The following is a 22,326-nucleotide window of genomic DNA, read 5'->3' on the forward strand; positions in this document are numbered from 1 at the left end:
AAGAGTCTCTTATACTTTGACTCCCTCTCTGTTTGTATCTTATTTTTGCTTCCGTTCTACTATGTTCATCTGGTTTCTTAAATTCCACAGATGAGAGAAATCATATGATGTGTGTCTTTGACATATTTTGCTTAGCATAATGCAGTGTAGTTCCATCCACGTTGTTGCAAATAGCAAGATTTCATTCTTTTTGATTGCTGAGTAATATTCCATTATATAAATATACCACATCTTTATCCATTCCTTAGTCACTGGTGTTTTGGGCTCTTTGCATAATTTAGCTATTGTTGATAATACTGCTACAAGCTAGAGTGCATGTGCACCTTTGATAAGTACTTAGTAGTGCAATTGCTCTGTCATAGTGTAATTCTATTTTTAGTTTTTCTGACATATCTCCACACTATTTTCAAGAGTGGTTATACCGGTTTGCAATCCCACCAACATTGCAAAAGGGTTCCCTTTCTCCACATCTTTGCCAACATGTGTCGTTTCCTGAGTTATTAATTTTAGCCTTTCTAGGAGGTGTGAGGGGATATCACCTTGTGGCTCTGATTAGTATTTCACTGACGATGAGTGAGGTTGACTATCTTTTCATGTCTCAGCAATCTGGATGTCATCTTTGTTAAAGTGCCTATTTATGTCTTTTACCCATTTCTTCACTGATTATTTGACTTTTGGGTGTTGAATTTGGTAAGTTCTTTATAGGCTTTGGATACTAGCCCTTTATCTGATATGTCACTTGCAAATATCTTCTCCTGTTCCATCAGATGCCTCTTAGTTTTGTTGATAGTATCCCCTACTGTGCAGAAGCTTTTTATCCTGATGAGGCCCCAAAAGTTCATTTTTGTTTTTGTTTCCCTTGCTTCTGGAGACATGTCAAGTAAGAAGTTGTCATGGCCAGGATCAAAGAGGTTATTGCCTCTCTTCTTCTCTAGGATTTTGATGGTTTCCTGTCTTACATTTAGATCTTTGGTCCAATTTGAGTTTATTTTTGTGTATGGTGTAAGAACGTGGTTCAGGTTCATTCTTCTCGCTTTCCAGTTTTCCCAATACCATTTGCTGAAGAGACTCTTTTCCATTGGATATTCTTTCCTGATTTGTCAAAGATTAGTCTGCCATATGTTAGAGGGTCCATTTCTTGGTTCCCTATTCTGTTCCATTGATCTATGTTCTGATTCTGTGCCTGTATCATATTATATTGATGATTACAGCTTTGCAATACACCATAGAGTCCAGAATTGCGAAGCATACAGCTTTGCTTTGCTTTTTCAACATTACTTTGGCTATTCAGGCTCTTTTCGATCCATACACATTTTAGGCTTGTTTGTTCTAGCTCCGTGAAGATTTCTGGTGTAATTTTAATAGGGATTGCATTAAATGTGTGGATTACTTTGGGTATTACTGACATTTTAACAATATTTGTTCTTCTAATCCATGAGCATGGAATGTTTTTCCATTTCTTTGTGCTTTTTTCAATTTCTTTCATAGGTTTTCTCTTGTTTTCAATGTACTGATCTTTTATCTCTTTGGTTAGGTTTATCCCTAGGGATTTTGTGGTATTCAGTGCAATTGTATATGAGATCAATTCCTTGATTTCTCTCTCTGCTGCTTCATTACTGGTGTATAGAAATGCAATCAACTTCTGTATATGGATTTTATATCCTGAGATTTCCCTGAATTCCTGTATCAGTCTTCACAGTTTTTTGGTGAAGTCTTTTGGATTTTCCACAGAGCATATCACCTCTGTGAAGAGTGAAAGTTGACTTCCTCCTTGCTGGTTTGGATGCCTTGTATTTCTTTTTGATGTCTGCTTGCTGAGGCTAAGACTTACAACAGTATGTTGAATAATAGTGGTGAGTGTGGACATCCTGGTCGTGTTCCTGGCCTTAGGGGGAAAGCTCTCAGTTTTTCCCCATTGAAGTTGGTATTAGCTGCGGGACTTTCATATATGGAAGTTACAATGATGAGACATGATCCTTCTATCCCTCCTTTCTTGAGGGTGTTTTTTTATTTTCAAGTAAGGATGCTGTATTTTGTCAAATGCTTTTTCTGCATCTATTGAGAGAATCATGTGGTTCTTATCCTTGTTTTATTAATGTGATGTATCACATCAATTGATTTGCAGATATTGAATCAGCTCTGCATCCCAGGAATAAATCCTACCTCATTGTGGTGACTAATTCTTTTTATGTATTGTAGGATCTGGTTTGCTAATTTTTGTTGAGACGTTTTGCATACAGGTTGATCAGGGCTATTGGTCTGTGGTTCTCCATTTTAGCGGTGTCATTGTCCAGTTTGGACCCAAGGCATTGGTGGCCTCATAGAATGCGTTCGGAAGTGTTCCTTCTATTTCTCTGGCCATGACCTTATCTTGATCTTTCATTTGGGATACATTCCTCTGACTTGGCATTTTGTCTTAGTATCTGTCTTCTTTGTGTGACAAAAGGTCATTATGTTACATGGCTGTGAAATTAATGGCTTTATGAAGAAGTCATCTAGTGTCCGTGGCCTGACACTTCAGGGAGTGTCTCTGGGGTGTGTTGCATGCATTGTTTTGTGTTCTGGCAGCACTATCCTTCAGGCCAGTTGTCTTCAGAGGCTGCCCTTGCTTGATATGGGCAGTGGGTCCTTGGCCAGAATGTGGTGAGTTTTAACTAGGTGTGCTCTAATCGCCTTGTTAAATGAGACTCAAAACAATTGCCACTAGAATTGAAGCCCTGCAGAACTGTCTGGTCAAGAGAGGTGGTGTGGTCAGGGGCTTCTGATGGTCTTCTGGAGAAGGGGCCAGCTCCATTGGGACAGAGCCAAGTACAACCCAGAAAGGCAGTCTCACCAGAGTGTAGGGGGGTACCAATGTGGAAATTGCATTGTTTCTAGCAGGTGGCTCTGTGTTTATGGTGGGGGGCAGAGGAGGGAAATGGCACCACCCAATTCCTTTGTCGCTAGAGAGGCATCTTTGTGAACATTTGCTCTTAGGGATGCACTCCAAGAAGCGTGTATAATCTCCCTACTGTGGGCACTAGGTGTTGTACAAACCACTGTTTCCATGACATCTGCCTGCAAGTAGTTTGACTACCTTCTCTTCAGGAGTAGGGCAGTGCTCTCAGGGCTATTTCCCAGCCAAGACTGCTAACCTTTAAAACCCCACATTCTTGGGATGCCCGCGTGGCTTGGCTAAGTGTCTAACTCTTGATAGTAGCTCAGATCATAACCTTGTGGTCGTAGGATTCTCTCTCTCCCTCCCTCACTGCCCCTCCCTTACATGTGCTCTCTTTCTGTCTCTCTCAAAATAATAAACTAAAAAAAATAAAAAGTTAAAAGTTAAAAAAATTAGTGGCACGGATACCTTATTTAGGCAAGATTGCCTCCCTGAGGGGAATGGCAAAGCCTATCAGTAAAATTTCTAGCACTGACTATGAAATTTTTTGTTGACTGGTTAATGGTTACATTCCTGTAGGAATGAAATTAGGTTTGGTGACATGGGGCCTTAACATAAGTAACTCCATCATGGGCCTGTTATTTTTCTTATTTCCAAATCCTAATTTTTACACATCCATTTTTTATTAAAAATATAGCCCCAAATAACATTTTAGCCATCTATTGTTCCCTGATCTTCATATTCAGTGAAACTATCAACATCTACTAATCATAGATGAAGATTAACTCTGTGGTTCTAAGATCTCTGTGGGTCTAAGTTACTTTCATCTAAAATAGTAAGATCTTTTGAGTCTAAGATACTGCTGGCCATTTGAAATCTTTGACTTAGGGATCCCCAGCCAGGCTGTTGAGCCATCACTTAGGCACAGAATCACCTTTTCCAAGTCACCTCTTCCTAGAACATTGACTTGTCCCCTTGTACTTCTGGGTTAGCCTTTGGCAGGTCACATGTTGCGAAGGATATCCACTCATGCAACCTGTCAACATGGCCCAAATAAAGTTCCTCACCTGTGACTGCAGCTTCACAGTCACATCTTTTTCCTTCTGAAACTCACTGAACTCTGAGTTCCTCTTGAACTCACTATTATTCCTCTAATCTTTGAATATCTTTTTGGATTGGAAATATTTGGTTCTCTTGTATTTCCGCAAAAAATATGCATGAAAATATTAAAGCAAGGATTCTTTAAGATAAGTGAGCCTGTCACAGTGATCCATCTGGCTGTTTGTATATTTTTTGGAAAATGTTCAGGCATGATGTGAAGTTCATCCTGTAAAATCTAAGTATGGTTCATTATCTAGGATAACCACCTTTATGGAAATCCATTCAAATGTTTTTGTTTTTGTTTTTGTTTTATTTTTTCTAGGAGAGAGAGAGAGAGAGAGTGAGCAGGGGAGGGTCAGAGAGAGAGGGAGTCACAGACTGAAACAGGCTCCAGGCTCTGAGCTGGCAGTCAGCACAGAGCCCAACGTGGGGCTCAAACCCACGAACCGCGAGATCATGACCCAAGCGAAAATCGGATGCTTAACNAGAGTGAGCAGGGGAGGGTCAGAGAGAGAGGGAGTCACAGACTGAAACAGGCTCCAGGCTCTGAGCTGGCAGTCAGCACAGAGCCCAACGTGGGGCTCAAACCCACGAACCGCGAGATCATGACCCAAGCGAAAATCGGATGCTTAACCGACTAAGCCACCCAGGCGCCCCTATGGAAATCCATTCAATAACATGCTCACTCAATATCAGAAAACCACTTAACCATGTAATACAGTGGTATACACCTGTGTTATTATCTTAAAATATGTTTAAAAATAAAATAGATATTTCTGTGTATTGATGTCATTGCGTATTGTTCAGGTTTCTGTAACATGAATGCTACTATTTAAATAAAACAATAGTAAGAACACTAAGAATAGATAAATGTTAATCACTAGTAAGTGATACTAGGACTAATTATATAATATTATGTGTTGGAAAAATAAATCCATGATTAGTAATAATCTTTCCATTCATAACGGATTTCTAGTTAGCAAAAAACCTGGGAAGATAGTACTGAGTCTCCACATACGTCCAACTGTTTTCTGGACAGTTATTGATATCAGTTGGTACATTATCACAATCAATGTCCAGAAGAGACCTGGTATTATTAACTAAAGGTTATAGTTTTATTCAGATTTCTTAGGTTTTCACCTCTTCTATTCCAGAGCAATCCCAGCTGGCACATTACATTCAGTCATCCTGTCTCCTTGGATTCCACCTGGCCATGATGATTTTTAGATTTTCCATATTTTTCATGATCTGCAAAGTCTTGAGAGGTACTTTTGTAGAATGATCCTTGGTTGGGATATAACTAATGTTTTCAAATGACTAGACTGGAGTTATTTGGTTTGGAGCAGAAGATCCAGAGGCAAAATGCCATCCATAATTATCATTTCACATAAAGGATGTTTACTCTGAAGAATGAGGTCTTTTGTGGTTCCATACAAATATAAGGATTCTAGTTCTGTGAAAAATGCTGTTGGCATGTTGATGGAGATTACATTAATTGTATCAATGGCTTTGTGTACTATAGACATTTTCGTAATATTTGTACTTCCAATCCATGAACATGGTATGTCCTTCTATTTCTGTGTCATCTTGAATTTCTTTCATCAGTGTTTTAAAGGTTAGAGCTAGGGTTTTGGTAAGATGCCTGGACGATCCAGGATCTAAGCAACTAGCAGTGCAGTGATCTCCCCAGAGGGCTGAGTTAAGGACATAGGGGAAGCTGGTGGTCAGGCATAGTGTTTGGGTCAAGGCCCAGCCTCCTCTGTGGGCCAGGCTACAGTTTTGCCACAGGACACCCCTTGTGCAGCATGATCCATCCTTTGTCAATGTCATGTTAATGTTCCAAATTCCATGCCAGGTAATCCTGCACCACTACTGAGCCCCATGTCCTTGGTTTTCTGAGACCTAGGCATGGCGTCCCCATGGGGAGAGAGCCTTGGCTACGGTTAGGGTTCCCTCCATTGTAGTAGCCAGGGCAGAATCGCCACCAGGACAATGATCTTCCTAGAGGTCGGAAATGAGGGCCCATGCACAGGTGTGGCTCAGGTGTAGAGTCACGTTTAGAGTGAGGGATACAGGTAGGGTTTTGTTTAGGGTTAGAGTTAATATTAGAGTAAGATCACAGGACAATCCAGGAACTGATCACCGAGCAGTGCAATGTTCTCCCCAAAGGTCTGAGTTGAGGGCGCAAGGAAAGTTGGCAGTCAGGCTTAGTATTTGGGTTCAAGGCCCTTCCTCCTCTGGGGCTAGGCTACCTTTGTGCCTGAGGACACCCCTTGTTCACCTCTATCCGGGCTTTGTTTATGTCATGGTGATGTTCCACATTCCATGCGGATTAAGAAGGAACAGCCTCTGGGCCCCATGTCCCTGGTTTTCTGAGAACAAGAAATTGGGTCTCAATGGGGAGAGAGCCTTGTCTAGGTTTAGGGTTCTGTCCAGGGAACTTTCCAGAGCAGGAGAGACACCAGCCCTATGATCTACCTGTAGGCCTGAGATGAGGGCCCATACTCGGGTGCAAGTCAGGTGTAAGGTTTCATTTTGAGTGAGGGTTATGTGTAGGGTTAGGGTTAGGGTTAGGGTTAAAGACCCAGGACAATCTAGGATTAAATCAGCCAGCAGTGCAGTGATCTCCCTGGAGGGCTGACGTGAGTGGGCAGGGAAGATGGTGGTCATCCTTAGTGTTTGGGTTCAAGGCCTAACCTCCTCTGATTTCTTTGGCAATATGTTTTGATTTATTTCTCCTGATTCTTTGCTTATTTATTTGTAATTTTTCATATATGGTCACCGTTAGTTATTTATAGAATTCGTTTGTTTTCAGATTTTTTAAAAAATTTGATGGTCTTTTACCTCAGAACCCATTATTTTCACCTCCCTATGTTTTGGTACATGATATTATATTTTATGTCCATTTCTTTCAGTTTCTTGATCATTTTTTAATAGAAATATTCATTTTTACTCATTTTGTGTTTTTTACTTCTCTTTTGCCACTTTTGGTATCTTTTTCCACTCAAAGAGTCCATCTTAATATTTCTTGCTGGATTGACATAATGGTGCCAACTCCTTTAGTTTTTGTTTGGGAAACTCTGTCTCCTTCTATTCTGAATGATAGCCTTGCTGGATACAGTATTCTTGGCTGCTGATTTTTCCATTCATCACTTTGAATAGGTCAGGGCACTCGCTTCTGGCTTGCCAAGATTCTGTTAACAAGTCTGTAGCTGTCCTTTGGTGGCTGGCGGCTCTGCACCAGGGCATCCAGGGGCTCAAGGCTCTGCACAGAGCGCATCGGTGGCTGAGGACATGTGGCAGAGTGAGACGTAGGAAGTTGGCCAGCAGTGCACACCTGGGTGTGGTACAGATGTGCACAACGTGCTGTGGCAGCTTTGTGTGCAGCAGGCTAGACGGGTTGCCCATGTGGTTTTACCAGAGTTTTCCCTGAGGTGAACAGGCTTGGGGTGGGTGAGTCCCTCAGAGATTTCTTGGGACAGCTGCACTGCTAGCGGGTTAGGTAGCAAGGGTCTGTGCAGCCCAACCCCCTGGTAGGTGCTTCTGTGCTTATTCTGGGGAGTGGGGTAGAAAAAATGGTGACTGTGAGCTCCCTCATTGTTGGAGAAGACACCCAACCACTCGCAAATCAGCATGAACACATCTGTCTCCTGTTGCCTCTGGTATTGTGTAAACTGCCATGTTTACATTGCCTCTCCACACAGGCAGGGACCTGGCTATCACTCACCCTCCTGGATCACCCAGTGCTGAGTCAGCTGTCCACCTGAGCTCCAGGATCCACACTCAAGGAATTGAGCCCTTCTGATTTTTAAAGCCAAACGTTATGGGGATTAGTCTTCCCTGTGTGAGCTCCCTGGGGTGAGGGCTCACTTTCTCTGCCTTCTCTGCAGGCAGGTGCCCTCTACCTTTCTGGCCTTCCTAAACTTTGAGATGCAGCTTAGTTCTATTGAGTTGTGGAGTTTGTTCTGCCAGTTTTTGAATCGCTCTCTGGTTTATGGAGTTGGATGTGGATGTTACATAGTTGAAAACATGGGGCAGGGTGAGCTCAGGGTCCTCCTAGTTTGCTGTTATTAAGTTTTTAAATGTCTTAATTATTTGGATTTTTGAGACATGGTTTGACAGACTCCTATCACCCATGCACTTCAGGATTAGAAAGGAATTTTCCCACATTTTTTCTAGTATTTCATGTTTTGAAACTATCTTTAATGAGGTATAATTTACATATGACAAATAGCCTCAAATGTAAGGGTATACTTAGATGATACTTAATCTGATGGATATAACACCATAAAGTCATACAGTTTCTCTCTAAACCTTAAATCATCATCCGTTTGTGTGTAATGTTAATGTTTGAGGTAAGGGCTCATTTTTTTTTTTTTTTAACGTTTTCAGATATTGCCCAGGTGTCTGAAAGCCTCCATTGGGGTACCTCCAATACTCCATTCCTGTGAGTATTGCATTCATTCTACTTTTGGACTTTATCCTCTATTGTATCACTCTGTTCATATCATTTTGTTGTGCTCCTTTAATGATGGGGGCTTCATAATTGAATTTTCATTAAATGGCATGAGCTGCAGTTCCAATTATGACAGAAAGCACGGGCTTCCTGTGTTAGGAATTCAAGAGCAAGGCAGATATCATGGGTACTTGAGCTGAGAATGTCACTCCGTCTTCTTGCCAGCTCTCTTCCCCACCCTTGGACACAAGAATCCCATTTGTTCTCACAGAAATGTCAGTAAAGCCAGTAGACAAAAGTCCATTCTCTTCTCTTCCCTTCTCTTTGTCTCTCAAACTCCCTGTCACCACCTTCTGCCTGTGCTTTTCTCTGACTCAATCCCCCCAGCCCCACTACTCCACTCCAGCCATGATCAGGGTGTCCTCCAGCTGCTGGGCTGTGCCCTGGCCATCCCTCAGTGAGGAATCTGAAGGAGGATTATGGAGTTCACAGGACCAATCAAGGAATCTCTGTCCCTTAGAGCCCTCCTGCACATGGTGCTGTGTGGGGAGAGCTCGCCTCCTGGGTGAGGGTCTGACTCCACGTGTGGCCTCCTCACAAATGCCATCTCCCACAGTCACTGCTGGTCCCTCCTCCTTACCCACCATTAGAAAGCAGCCATATGCTAGGGACAGACACCTGTCTGTCTGACCCCGAGGCACCACGGAGTCCGTGAACATTTCTCTGATAAATGAGCACAAACACCCCATAAATCTAGATATGGAAAGTTCCCACCACCCCGTAAAGCTCCCTCGGGCCCCACTGCACAAAGGGTGATCTTGCTACTATCCTCCATCACCACCATTTCTCTCAGTTTGTTTCCTGTGTGTACAGGAACCCCACTGTGTGCAGTGATAAGGAGTGAGGAGAGTAGGTCCTCCTAGAAGCAGATGCTGACCCAGAGACAGAAGGGTGAAAGGCTGTTAGGGGGCATAGGAAGGACAAAGAGGACAAAAGGGGACCGGATGGGTAGGGAGAGCATTCAGGCAGATCTGACACCTTTTTAAAAATATATAATCACCATAGTTTGTCACCTTGCACAGTCCTCTTCAAATTTCAAACTCAGTGAGATGTAAGAGATTTTGGGTTATTTCCCTGTCTTCTGTACTTTATCTGTGGCCTCAGAAGAACACTTTGATGTGTGGCTGCATGTAATGGAAAATGATTGTGTTTAGCTTTCAGATGTAGATCTCTGAATGTACACAGTCCCATAATTTTCTTTCTTTGCCTGGTAGAGCACAAATTTTAATAGAAAAATCAAAGTCTCTGTCTTATTTCAAACAGCAATTCCCAGTCCCTGGGCTGAGGTGTTAACAGTCTTCATTGAATGAATTTCCATGAATATCTTTTTTGATGATCATTGTGTGGAGATACCTTAATTGAAACCATGAAGAGGGTGAGTGGACACTTCTGAGACATTTTGCAGATGCTTTATGTATTTAATGTCTTCTTTTCATAATGTTCTTAGAAACAAATATTACCCCTATTTCACAGATAGCACAGCTGAGGCTCTGAGTAGGTCCCACGGAAAACTGGTGTTAGGGCTGAGACAGCAGAAACATGGGCAAAAGCTCGGGATATTGAGTGAGAAGTTTCAGGAGATGGAAAGCTGTAGTTGGGATGATGACAGGGGTCTGGTGAGGCCGGCTTCTGGCCAACCCTGGCCTGTAGGTTGATCCAAGCCAAAGGCCAATGCAGGCACTCAGCTGATCTAGATCCTGTCTCACTAAGGGATATGAACTTGGGCAGACAAGAATTTCCATAAGACCAGGTTAAATTTCCCATATCCCCAGGGCATTTTATCCCCCACAACTATCCAGAACCTTCAGAAACCCAGGGACACAAACACCTTTTTAGATGATTACCTAGGTGTACTTTGGCAACACTGACATTCTAGAAATGAACTCTGTGTTGTGCACTGAAAGTGATCCCACATAGCAGCTGTGTGGACCTCACACTCTCTGCTCAGGCTTGCCCAGGAATGACCTCCAACTGCTTTTCACTGACCCCAAATACCTCCCCTCTGCACCTCCTCAAACTCTGCTTACTGTCCACTACCTCCCTTCTATTCCTGAGTGATCCACGTTTCCCCAATTCCTTCACTGGTGCTTCGATTACGGTGATCACAAGGTCTGTGTCACTTAATACATGTCTCCCTCGCTTCGATTACGGTGATCACAAGGACTGTGTCACTTAATACATGTCTCCCTCTTTCACACAGGACCCCTGAGGCAGTAAAAGTTAGGTGTGCACCTCGTTCTGCACAGCACCCAAAACACTGTGTCTCCTAGATACCCACCAGTACTGGTGATACGTCTGCTTTTGTGTAAAATATCCTCTTCCTTTTTGACCAGAGAAACCTATAGCCCACCTTCATACAGCGAAGTGACACCGCCCATTGTTATGTATGTTCTGGGAAGCTTGAGATGTGTTCAGTGTCCTCGGGCAGGTTGGTAGTTGAAGTGCCAAGACTCCCAACCATCTCTACATCATTCCCACCTGGGCTTCCACAAAGAAGATGAACATGCTTTACCAGTCACTCTTCCTGTTGAGGTCATGTTAACAAATAGAGTAGGTGGAGGAGGGCTCTGTTTGCTGCCACATCTTTGCTCTTGGGGCCGTCTTTCTAGTCATCTGCTTCTACTCCATCATAAAGTCATCCAATAACATTGCACTTTGTGCCTTCCCAGAGTTGGTCTTTAGTTTGAGATGGTGAAGGCTCATTTCAGCAATGTGATAAACCATATCTGACCAACTATACCTATTAGGTTGAAGCAGGGTGGCCTTACACCTACTCTATTCTTCCACTTCCATGGGGAGCCCTGATATTCAGTCCAAACGTTGTACCCTGACACAGACATCCTGAAATACGACCTTCAAGGATATGGCTTCACCAACATTACAGCTCATGTCTAGACATCACTAGGGGTCAGGATTGCAACCCTGCCTTCACCTCCACATATTCTGGTAGAGGAAAAGGCCAATCTCAGAGCAGCAACATCTCCTGAAGTATAACCTGATATAAACTGTCAAATGGTCTGAGTTTATCTCCAGGAAACAGATTTCAGATGGAAAGTCTCAGCTTCATGGAGCCAATCTACTTTAACAAGACTGAGTTCATTGATAGTGGAGGCAGCAAAGGGAAGTGCATAGAAAGGCTGGTGTGCTGTGTTGTCCTCAGACTATTTTGTTTCTGGTGTTGATTTCAAGAGCTTCAACTTGACACTTGATGTACTCAAGAATCACATGCAAAATTGCAAATCTCTGAGAGACAGAGACAAAAGCACTCAACAGAGAAAAGTACATGCATTTCCTTCTGGCCTCTCAGGCAGTCCTTCAGCAAACGCTTTCTAGAATGGTTGTAAGGTAGTGGCTCTGTTGTAAGGGGTTGAAGATAGAAAGGTGGTCAAGGCGCTAATCGCACTCCCAGAAAGAGCAACAAATTAACAAAAACAAGATGCTGGTGAGACAGAGCAGGGCCTAACTCCAGGTGTGGGAAGGACTAACATGAAGCTGAGTCTCCTGGGAAGAGAAGGAAGAGTTTATTTCCCAACGTGAATGTGGGACTCTAAAGTCCCTGACCTCCTCCTGAGAACAAAAGGAAATACAGCACAGAGGAGGAAACATGTGAATGAATGCACAAATTTCTAATGACCCCATGAAGACACATGAGACCAAGATGGAGAAGAAGGAAGCCCAGGGCAAAGCTAGCCTGGCAGTTGGACCCAATCTCTCTAGGACTCATCAATGATTTGGAGGGCATCCAATGGAACTGCAAAGAAGCTGAACAACTTTATGGGCAAAGACTTCGAAGGAAACACATGTAGTTCAGGGATGGCCACCAAAAATGAGCCCTAGTTCAAAGCTGCAGGCTTTGTTCAAGACCCAGAGGAGTTACACTTAAAAATCAGGCAACAGGAAACAACACAGCTTTCTTAGGGATTGGGCCTGCAGTGAACAATGTCACTGGCAGAATGGATGCAGGGATCCAGTACTGCTGGTGCCCCTACCCACTTTCCAGAAAGAAATTTCTGTGGTTTCTGCAGCAAGATAATTCAATTTGTTCCTCACAAATTTTTGACCCATGTCTGGTCCTGAGGAAATATGACCTAATTGCTGGATGACAAAACAATGTGATGGGATTGAAACCTGTAAGACAATGTAGATGGATCCAGGGCGGATCCAGGTATCAACATTATTAATGCTGGGATCTTCCCTCTTCTGTCCCCAAATACTTGACATGATGTGTGACAAGCACTGAGGGCAGAGAGGAAAATGCAAGTTACAGAAAAAAAGGTAGGAAGGGCAGGAACCATTCTACTGAATGCATTTGGCAAAAATACTCTGGACCCAGTTCCTAAAGAAATATAATGATCTCTACTGGCCGCCACATTCATTCATACAACAGTACTTGTGACAAGTATCACATGAATATCTTACTCTTCTGTAGCCACTTTTCTTTGTTCATAGAATTCTTCTTCCACGTTATGTGCTTTCTCCTTCAGCCTTTTGACTTTTGCTTCCTTTGTTGCTTTCACAGACCTTAACGCATTACAGTGGTCTTCCAAGGACATTTTATTTTCTGTAAAATAAAGGGGGCGGTTCTTTATAAGCATGCACATGACCTGAGTCTTGATTGTGATGAGACAGAAAATGAGCAAGAACCATGAAGACATGAAGGTTTTCCATCCCTTTCCAATGCAAACCATTGCCATCATATGGGGATTTCTCCCCAACAGACAACATACCTTCCAGCTGACAGTAATTCGACTTCAGGGCTCTTAGCTCTACACCCTCGAATTCATCATTAGCATCTTGTGGTTAAGACAGATATGAGAAAAGACTTTCAAGAAAAAATGATTGCACAATTTGAGTGTACCTAACACAACAGGATTGTTCATTGCAGTAAACAAAGACCTTGAGGCTTAAATATAACTAGAAGACAACGATGGTGGAAAATAGTTCAAGTCTAACAACTCATAAATGGCTTTCTTAGTGGGATACATATATTTGTATATATTTTTGTATACACATGTATATGTATGTGTGTGTATAATATATATATATTTCCCCAATTCACGTTGAAAATTCACTGTTCAGCATTAAGAGAGAAAGACACTATGGGCACCTGGGTAGCTCAGTGAGTTGAGCATCAGGCTCTTGATTTTGGGTGAGGTCATGACCCCAGGATCATGAGATCCAAACCTGTGTTGTTGGGCTCCACACTGAGCATGGATCCTGCTTAAGATTCTCTCTCTTTCCCTCTGCCCCTCTCCCACACTTGCATGCCCTCTCTCACTAAAATTAAAAAAAAATTAATAAAGAATAATTTTAAAAGATTTTTAAATGGAAGGATTATACACCTTGCCTATCGCTCTCTCTCAACTATATTTGGGGACTTTCTATGTAATTTGGAGGGCAGAGCTGAATGATGTGATAATTACCTAGTTGTGAAAATAAAAGGTAACTCCTAGTCCTTGAAATAGCAAAACTCATCATGGTAGTGCTAGTGAAATTCTAGCTTACTGTTCAAAAAGAGGTTTGGTTCCAGAGGCCCACTCTCTACTGTGGTAAACAACAAGTGAATATGCTATGCTCACATTACCCAATGAACAAAAAGCCTCCAAAGTCAAATTACAGTAAAATTCAGCAGCTAACTCTTACCACTTCCTAATTCTTGACATACCTCTCTCCCTCTCTGAGATTGCAAGGTAGCACGTGCACTTTGAAGGGTGTCATTTCAAATTTCATTAAATTGGGCACCTGGGTACTTCAGTCAGTTAAGCATCTGACTTCAGCTCAGGTCATCATCTTGTGGTTTGTGAGTTCTAGTCCCACGTCGTGCTCTGTGCTGACAGTTCAGAGCCTGGAACCTGCTTTGGATTCTGTGTCTCCTCTCTCTGCCCCTTCCCCTGCTTGTATTCTGTCTCTCTCTGTCTCTCAATAAATAAACACTAAAAGCACCGTTTTAATTTCATTACAGTGCTTAACTATTTGATGTTCCTTCAACAAAACATTTTGAATGAGTAATAATAATTCATACATTTACTTGTGTCTTTAGAATGCAATCTTGGAAAAGAAGGGATTCTTACCCAACTCTTTCCTTGGTTGGCTTTCAGGCTGATGAAATTGAGAGTCAGCATGGACAGGACATTACGTGGCCATCTATGACCCAAAGAAGCTAAAAGAAACAAAATGGGGGGTAATGCTAATGAAAAAAATCAATTATGATTAAATCGGTGGACTGGATTCTGAAAGCATTGTCTTTGTGTGACATTTCATAATTTCCAGGCAATGCTGGAATATCTATTCACCACTTTTGGAACGTATGCCACTTCTCTTGGTATGTAAGTTGGCTAAACTCTTGGCTAAAGTGGTAACAACCCTGAAGATCTAGTTCACAAGAAATAAAACTCCAATGAACTGACAAAGAAGTAATGGTTGGAAATACTTGAAAATGTGCTCAGTCTTGTATTCTGACAGCATTCATTTGAATGCTTTTTATAGAGCACCTACCATGTGCCAGGCGCTATGCTAGGCACTGGGGGTACAAGTGGGAAAAATGAAAGATCAAGTCGCTGAAATCGTGGACTTGACGCTTTGGTGGGGAAGATGCAAGAAAATAAAGAAATGAGATAATTTTAGGTAATGAGCTATGATGAAAATAAAATGGTGGGACCCCTGGTGGCTGATTTGGTTAAGCATCCAACTCTTGATTTTGGCTCAGCTCATGATCTCACGGTTCGTGGAATGGAGCTCTGCGTCAGGCTCTGCACTAATAGTGTGGAGCCTGCTTGGGATTCTCTCTCTACCTCTTTCTTCTGCCCCTCCCCTACTCGTCTACACACATGTGCAAGTGCTCGCTCTCTCAAAATAAATAAATAAACATTAAAAAAGAAAAGAAAATGGTGACCTATCAGAGAGGGGTGGTGGTAAGATTCTTTATCTAGGGTGGGCTATCTTCTATAGGGAAGGCTTCCCCTAAGAGATAGCAGTTTAGCCAAGCCCTGAATGGCAGGAAAGAGCATCCACTTGCAAAGATCCAGGGAAATGTGTCACAGGCAGATGGAAGAGCAAAAGTGAAGCTCCTAAGGTGGCAGCAATTGTGACATGTTCAAAGAAGAGAAAAGAGAACTTGCCGTGTCAAGCCAGATGACGAGTAGAAGGGCAAGAGCTTGGACAGGTTACACAGGACCTTGTAGGCATGTGAGGAGTTTGACATTTTGTTTTCACTGAGATGGAAATGAGCAAAGGAAAGCTCAACTGGTTAGTGTTCATCAGGGAATGGACTTTGTGATGTAATGAAGTCAAGGTGAAGACCCACATGTCAATAGACCCCCAAAGTGGTCAGTGCTCAAATGCAAGGTGGGCAATCAAAGCACTAGGCCTGAGGTTTGGAGGCTGGGATTTGAGTCCCTTTTCTGTCCCATAGCTTCGACCGGTCATGACAAGATAAGTGGCAGAGCTTCATCCGTTTATTTACCAAACATTTACTAACTGCCTACTGTGTGTTTACGTCCAAATGTTGGGACCTAATTCCAGACCGCAAAGAGGTCACAATCTAGTAGGATAAAATCACAACAGAATTAGCACATTTATGCATATCTTTGGATATTCCTAGCTAATAGGCTGTAGTGGCAAGTGATTCTTGTAAGATTTAAATGAGATATATGCTTGGAAAACTGTGACTAATTTAGAAAAGGTAGCTTTTGCTTACAGAAAGCAGCACTCTTTCCAGTGAAAGTGACAGAAACCCAGCTCAAGCTGATTACATTTGGAAGAAAGACATTCTCTTAGGTCACCGAAAGCCTCACTTCAGGTGTGGCTGGATCCAGGAACTCCACCAATAGCATCAGAACAAAGCTCACTCTCTCCATGTTGCCTTCCTGCACAATAGCTTCATTCCACAGAAGGTTTTCCACCTTGTGGTGACAAGATGGTTTTTATCAACTCCAGGAGTACATCCTGTCTTCCTTACAATGCTCTCAGGAAGTTAGTTTTCTCTCCAGTAGAGAAACAACCTGGTGAACCCAGTTCTTACTGAGTCAACTGCCCTGTCTTGAACCCATCACTGTGCTCAAAACAATCCTGAAGAAAAATAACAAAGTTGGGTGAACAACATGACATGATTCCAAAATTGAGAATACACTGTGGGAAAAGAATACATTAGTGACTAATCGTTACAGAACTTTTATTTTAGAGAAACATGTTGTGAATGTCTTTGCAAAATGTGTAATGAACTCTAATTTGTTGGTGGGGGGGGGGCGGATAACTAGAGTTTTGTATCCTAGTACTTCTTGAGATAGAAAACACCTGGAGGCTATTGTTAATCCAAATTTAAATTTACTTTCACCCTAAATTACCTACTGTATTGATTTCTATAATTTAAACCAATAGCTACCAAAAGATAGCACATGAGACCAAAAAAGAAAAAAGCATTATTTTTGCTCATCTATATTAATGAAGAAAAATATAAATGACTTCATAAAATTACAAAGTTCATTTTCTTAAAAAGTATAAAGATTACAGTTAAAAATAGGTTTTGAAAATGAGTCAGCTTTGCTGTTCTCACTGGAGAGCAAAGGAGCTGAAATTCAAAACTAAACATTTTGTCTAATTTGCAATAACTTGCAACCCTTTTTTGTCATACTTATTCTCCAAAGTTAATGGTCATCAAAGTTCTGAAACAGAGGACTTGTATTTAAATAAAGTTTGTTTAATTTTGGTCTAAAAAAAAAAGAATACATTAGTTGGCTTATAACTGAGTCAACAGCTCATCCTTGGAAGAGTAAGATGAGATGAGTTCCCCCCAAAATGGTCAAGAGAAATGGTTTCCCCAAAAGAAAAATCAGGGTGCTGTTGCCCAAAAATGAGGCAATTTGAGGAAGGTAAAATGTATCAATGATGATTCAGTACTGTCATTAAATTGAGGTGACCAACCAACTCATCTCTAATTTCCTCCTAGTGCCAAAATTCTATAAATTCATTCACTCATTTAGCATTACACACTGAGCACATATTATGTGGCAGACCCTATTCCAGGCACTGAAGACAGAACGATGAACAAAGTAGATGAAAGTTAAGAATGTATATCACGCATGGTACATACATGTTGAAACAAAATGAATATTCTAGTTGACACAGAATTGATAATTATATGACTTAAGATCATGTTTGTATCTATAAAGGAGCTATTAAGGATATAAGCAAGAATTTTCAGGACCACATTATATGACAATTTCAGTAATTATATCTATGTATGTAAGACTCATATATAAAAACAACAACGACAACAACAAATACATGTTTTAAAGAAACGTACCGGAATCTGAACCTAGCCACCTGTAAGCTGATTAGAGAACAAAAATGTTCACAAGGAACAATTTTTAAAAATATGTTTGTACAATGACTTTGTTGGCTATTATTAAAGAATTGTTTGACTGATGACCTTTGACTTTCAATACACGGGCTAACATTTTTTAGGTAATGCTTTTGAAGAATGAGGCACTTCCTCCTGTCTTTGTTGCTGCTCAATAAACGAAGTCAAATACCACATACTGCCCTTATACCACCTCCAATACATGGGCTTTTGACAAGTCACTATTTTGTTAAAAATGTTAAGAATATCTGAATAAAAGAGCTCCTTTGGATTAGAGGTAAGGCATCAAACTAAACCAGTACTGTATCAATAGCTATTGTCTATCCCTACCCTTCACATCTTTAAGTCCATTTCAGAGAACTGACAAGTAAATATGTATTTGTGATCAGTTATGTCCTAAATATTCAATAATATTTTTAAGACAAGATTAATCAGATAAGTTTCACTGTTGTACAACTTGAAGAAAACCTACACGTTTTTGGTCCTCAGTTTCATTATTTCTAAAAGGCAAAGAATGGACTGAGTATAATCTCTATGAAGTGATATATGCATATATATGCATACACCTACATACTTATACACACACACACACACACACACACAATCTCTGTATCCCTAGCACCAAGCCCCAGTATTTATTTAATAAAGACACATTCAGTGAGCAAACCATTTAAGGAATAATCAATCATTCCCCAAACTGCAAATCCATGTTTTCATTCTCAACTTACTAGAGGCAGAGAGAAAGATAGAAAGAGAGAGGGGGGAGGGGGGGAGAGAGAGAGAATAAAGACAGTGGAATGATTTTTTTTTTTAAATAAAACTAACACTTCATTTGATTCGGGAATTGCATTTTATTTTGAGAAGTACTTCTTACTTACATGTTTGTTGTTAAGCTGCCTGCATCATTTATGAAATGATGGTGATAGTATTTTATAGTTACTTTTTATGAAATGTCCTTTCTTGGAAAAAGTGGAAGTTAATACATTCTGTTGATCCCCCAGCTCTTCAGGGTTGTTTTTTTTTTTTTTTTTAATTTTAATCATCTGTAAAACCAATAGTGTGGTGAACCAAAGGCAAGAATGATTTCTGAAGTTCTCTCAAGCTCTTTTCTTGCGGGCTAGTTTGAACCTTATAACTGCATCCAGGGAGTGATGCAGCACCATGGACAGATTTCCAAATATGGGGTGCCTCTTGGAGGACAAAGGGCTGGATTTAAATGAGGAGAATATAGAATAGTCTCTGCTTTGAGCATGGCAGTCTTCATGGGAGCACACAACTCCAGGCCTAATATCTAAATGAATGAGTTTAACTCTCCGTTGAATAAAATATTCAGATTATGATTGCACTTAGTTTCATTCTGCATTCTCAGAATATTATGATGGGCTTTCCCATTCAACTTGTAAATAACTTTGTTGAGAATTCATGCAGCTTTCTAAAGCCTTATGATGAATAATTTAATATATGTATTAGGGTATTAAACTATGTTGCTTAATTTTATATTGGCTGTTATTTTTATTTTTTATTATTATTTTTATTTATTTCTAGGAGGGGGAGAGAGAGAGAGAGAGAGACAGCGTGAGCAGGGGAGGGTCAGAGAGAGAGGGAGTCAAAGACTGAAAGAGGCTCCAGGCTCTGAGCTGGCAGTCAGCACAGAGCTCGACGCGGGGCTCGAACCCACGAACCGCGAGATCATGACCTAAGCGAAAGTTGGACGCTTAACCGACTAATCTACCCAGGCACCCCAACTGGCTGTTATTTTTAAAAGAAGAAAAAATTCAACTCTAATCTTGAAGAACAACACACTGATTGAACTGAAAACAGTACTTTGAAAAGGATCTGTACTCAACTCTTGACGGCTAATCCTGAAATTTCGATCCTTCCATGTCAGATGTGGCATTTTCAGTATCCTACCAAAAGCAGTGTGACCCTAACCAAACAAAATCCCCTTCTCCCATTAGATAATTTGTGTAAAACTAATCAAACCTGCGAGAAAGACCTGTATTCTAAGAATAATAGATCTTCCCTCAATCAAAGATGAGGAAAATCAGTACATGAAATGTTTTTGCTTTCTTTCACTATCATTCTTGGTAAATTGTTATCTCATATTTCTCTCAGAACAAAGTATCAATTTTCTCAAGAAAATGTCTTAATTTCTTCACTCTCCTTTGGGCCCATAAAGGAGACCTTAATGCACCCACAACATCCTGCCTTTAGCCTACCATGATTCTTTGCAATTACCTGTTTACCCCATGGTCTCATAAACACTAAGAGGACAGTTCCTATTTTTTTTCTTATTCACCTGGATACCCGTAATTCCTAGCACACTGCCTGGCTCCTAGCAGGATTTTAAGAAGTGTCAGTTAAATATCGATTGGTTCAGTGGAAATATTAATGATAAGAAATCAGACAAATTGGCTATATCTGAGTCTTCCAAGACAGAAATGGTGATATTATCTCAATTGGTCCATTTTCAAAGATTAGTGTACTCTAATACAATGAATGTTAGCAGAAACCAATAAATAAGGAGAAGAAAGAAGAAGAGACCTAATTTGGAGCATCACCCAGTGTAGGTCCTTAGGAAAGGCACAAGAAAGGTAATCAGTAGAGTAAGATTTCATGAGAAAGCTTAAAGCCAGGCAGAGATGGGTTCATGTTTGAACCCACACATAGGATATGATCTCCTTATTAAATATTTCTGTGGCCTTGGGCAGGTTACTTAAACTCTCTGAGCCACAGTTTTGTCATCTATGATATGTGGGTGCAAGATACTTTTCAATTATTTCATGGGGTTATTGTGAGAAGTAAAATGCATGCATGTGACAGGGGCAGAACAAACATTATTCTGTTTTATTACTCTTTTTATATCCACACGAAGTGTCAAAAACATAGTAGGCATGTTGCCTCATTTAATCCTGATACATAAATAGAAACTCTCTCCCAAAGAAACTGTGTCCAAGAATAGGCTTCCTCTCATATGGAAGGAACAGAACTTGGCATCTTTTAAACAAAACCAAACACTGTGATGGGCACTTAGGCTTTCTTTACAAAAAGTCCCACAGCTGGTTTGAAGCACTTTGAAAAGCAATGCAAATCTAATTGGGCAATGCCATGTGCCCAGCTTTAGTAGCATTTTTTGAAAACAGCCCAGGAGATGGCTTACAGAAAATGGTAGGGTTTTTTTTTTCTTTTCTTTTAAGAGTTCTGTTTCTGTGTTGCTCACGCACACACATACACACCATCATGAATACACAATCTCATTTTCTAGGTGAGAATACAAGGCAAATCTGAGACCGTACAGATTCCTATTGGTCTGGTCTGCCACTGTAAATAAAATAATAAAACCAATATTCCTAACAGAACAAAAGCTTATGTGTTTCAGCAGGAATAGAAGAAAAACGTAAGACGGGAACACATGGTGAAGAATAGGACAGCTGCTCCATCAGAACTGTTTCCTTGGAAAGAAATTGATAGATTCTTCTGTTCTCACTGGCATCAAAAACAGTAGTAGTAACGCGCACACACACACACACACACAGATTGTGTCACCAACTGACACACACAGAGGACATTTTCACTATGAGATATCAACTGCACGATGAATTCATGCTGTTGTGTATCATCGCCCCCTCATTAATAGACCACATTAGCATGAATGGTCACTCATCCCATAAATGGTAAGGGTAAGAGTAACAGCCAACATTTAGGTTACGGGCCACTATGCTAAGTTCACTTTATGGGTTAATGCATTTAATCCTGCCAAACAATCTTGTATTTTGTTCCTTTTATAGAATGGAAAACTGAGGTTCAGAAAATGAAATTAACCTTCCCATGATTACATAGCCAATAGGTGACAGAGCAGATACCCAGTTGTATCTACCTCCCAAGCCCATATCTCCCACTGCCTCACAGCACTCATGTCTCAAAGACATATTGGACACATTTAGTAGGCATCAACCACACGTGAGAGAACCTTCCATAACACTGGATAAATACTTCAAGAGAAAACCAGAACGCTTGATCTCAAACCACACAAAATGGATTCAATCCATTGCACTGAACCTACAAATGTGTTTAATTAATCCACTACTGATCCAACCCCTAACTCTTACTACTTACTGACCTATGTGTCCAAACCATAACATTCAGAGATCATCTGATGGAACAGTTTTATATGTCCTATTGTGGAAAAAAGGGCTCACATTTCAGAAACAAGAGTGTTGGTAGTGATGGATTCATTGAAAAGAGTTAGAGTCTCACAAGAGAGGGAATTAGCCAAGTTGCCTCAAAACTCAAAGTCCCAAGGGACCTGCTAAGGGGTTCCATTGGCTAGAGATTCACTCATCCAGGCATCCATGCATGTGTTTGTTCATTCAACAAATACCTAATGAACACTGTACACTGTGTAATTTCACTGGAGATATAGGGGTGAATGAATCAAACACAAACCCATGTCCCCACCCCAACAAAGCTTAA

Source organism: Hyaena hyaena, unplaced genomic scaffold (genome assembly GCF_003009895.1).
Source record: "Hyaena hyaena isolate Hyena2069 unplaced genomic scaffold, ASM300989v1 scaffold_242, whole genome shotgun sequence".
NCBI lineage: Eukaryota > Metazoa > Chordata > Mammalia > Carnivora > Hyaenidae > Hyaena > Hyaena hyaena.